Raw genomic sequence first — 3,094 nt, forward strand, 5'->3', positions numbered from 1 at the left:
ATATATATGTGGTATCTACGAAACTCTAGTGAAATGAAAAGCACAGTCGACCCCAACCGAGTTTGCTTTTAATTTTATGGATGCTGCTTTGCATTCAGTGACTGCTAACGCAAAACATTTAAAGCCATATTTACTTGGAAGTAGATTAGATATGAGGAATGCTAAAAAACGAAAAAAAGGAAAAAAAAAAAGCAGTCAGAAACAGGATAACAAGGAATCGACTGGAAACTGAATGGCTGTTTGGTAGATCTGAAGCACTGTGATGGAATCTTCTCGAAATAACATTAAATAGAATTTACTTTTTTTTTCGGCTTGACATCTATTTCCTTTTTCATGCTAAAGATTATTTACCGCCATTTTTTTTTACTGAAAAACTAGAAAGAAATTATTATGAATTTTAGGATTTAAAAATATTATAGAGAATAGTGAATTTCAACATAGTGAATTTCAATATTTTTTAAAGAAATATAACATTTCATATACCCCTGGTAAGAAGTAGAAAGGAAGCTCTTCTTTTATAATCAATGAAATAACTACGCCATCACTGGTAATACATATTTTAGTCCAGTTCTTATTCAGAATTCACACTCACAGTTTTTACAGAAACGAAGAAAAAGTAATGTTGAAAGAAAAGGGAAAGAAAAGGCGAAGCAATATAGAGGAAACAAAACAAGATTAATAGATTACATTCCCCTGACGAAGGAATATTCCCCGCCCCACAAATGAAATCATGCAGTCGTTTTGAACACAAAACGTCTTTTAGCATCAGATATTTGAGATACGAGAAGAAAAATAAATAAAATAAAATTTCTATACACTAAAGTTATCAAAGTCTTTGAGTTATTAAAATAAGATTGCGGCTATTTCTATTTGTCTTGAAGTAAACCATATGTCAGAGGAGAGATAGAGAGAAAGAGAGAAGAAGAAGAAGAGGGAGAGAGAAGAGAGAAAGAGAGATATACTCATAGAGCAGAAGAGTACTTCGTTTAAACAACCTTTCTTGGTCCACTACTATTCTGTTGTCGGAAAATTTCTTTTCAATCTGTCACTGTCACATGTTTGTTACTCGCAGGCAAATTATTCTTTCAATATTAACTATATAAGCAGAAATAATGACAAAAGAATCCCATTTTCTTGCTTGTGCCAGCCGATATTTCTGTGGAACAAACTCATTCAGTTACAATTATATCAATTATAGTGGCGGTAATGTTATTGAAAAGCGTTATTTACCTGCTCATTAATTTTAAACAATGCAATCCATAACGCCATTTCATCAGGAAACCTGCATTTTATCTTTCTATGAAATTCCATAACTTTGCGGAATTTCCATTATAAATTGAATATCCTTACGCCCATTACATACCGATACAAATACATAAATACAAAACATAAAACATACTAATAGAAACACAGAGAAGAAGTTTACATATAGACTTACGCACATGCAAACATACAGTGGCGCACAGTTACTCTCGCGTGCGTCTCACGCATTTATACTTCCGCCATTTTCCCTAAACTTCTTGTCGTGGAACATAGAAATGTAAAAACATACATACGTGTCCATTTTATTCACTTTCACGTATCTCCTTATGCACAAACTTAAACATGTCTCTCACCATTTGTTCTTCATTTCTGCTCAACGTTTCTTACCTATCTATTGTCTATCAATACGATTATTTCTTCTTTGCCGACATATCTACAACACACCTAGAGGTGATAACTACCTTTCAATCCAACTTAATTACACTTCGTGTATATATATATATATATGTATATATATATATATATATATATATATATATATATATATATATATATATATATATATATATATATATATATATATATATATATTGAGAGAGAGAGAGAGAGATCGATTATATATACATATATATCATATATATAAATGTAAATATATTTATACACACATATATATGTAGATACAATCATGCATAGATACACACACGTGTATGTGTATGTATATATCTCTCTCATATATATCCACATTCACTTGTATTTATATATACCAATGGAACTCGTGGCAATTTATAAACATTTATGTTCGTCATCAAACACATTTAACTAATGTACCTGTCTTCAGCAATATGGCGGTTTGTATAATAACCAAGTCTCCCGTTTCTGATTGGTCACAAAGCACCTACCTTAGGCCACACCTATTATCGTTGCTTTGAACATCAGCATGCATTGAATCAATCATCTGCGCGGAAGGAGCCATTGACGACTAACATGGCGACGTAGCAGTGACAATGGATTGACATTTTGGAAAATTGGACTTGTCACTTTGAGCTTTATTAATACTGTAATTTGATATAGCCAGATCTAGGGAGAAATATAGTGAATGTAAGGTGAATCAATGTACGAATAAGAAATCTCGAAAAGAGCCATTTTCTTTTAGTATAATGATGATGAAAATTATGAACGTTCTCTATTGATTCTAAGTTTCTAAATTTCTATTTCGAAATCTTCACTTACCAGACTAAACTTCATTTCATTTTCTAACAGTTAAGAATGAGTAATCATTACACGTATGCTGCGTTCTTGCACTTATTTACCTTCTTGCATGGAAGCCTTGTATATCTAATGAGAGTGATTCTATGTGGTTAATGGAATTGTTTGAAATAACAGCCAATTCTCTCTCACATGACCTTGACACTGCCTTAGAAAAGACTTGATCGATAATGTTGAGCTATATATAATCTTGCGAAAAAATACAATATCCTATCTATCTATCTATCTATCTATCTATCTATCTATCTATCTATCTATCTATCTATCTATCTATCTATCTATCTATCTGTCTGTGTGTCTGTCTGTGTGTCTGTCTGTGTGTCTGTCTGTGTGTCTGTCTGTGTGTCTGTCTGTGTGTCTGTCTGTGTGTCTGTCTGTGTGTCTGTCTGTGTGTCTGTCTATGTGTCTGTCTGTGTGTCTGTCTGTGTGTCTGTCTGTTTGTCTGTCTGTATATCTGTGTATAATTTCTTTCACTCTCCCTCTCTTTCTGTTTGTCTGTATACATACACGCACGCACACACACACACACACACACACACACACACACACACACACACACACACAC

Source organism: Octopus bimaculoides, chromosome 13 (genome assembly GCF_001194135.2).
Source record: "Octopus bimaculoides isolate UCB-OBI-ISO-001 chromosome 13, ASM119413v2, whole genome shotgun sequence".
In the NCBI taxonomy this organism is placed as follows: Eukaryota; Metazoa; Mollusca; class Cephalopoda; order Octopoda; family Octopodidae; genus Octopus; species Octopus bimaculoides.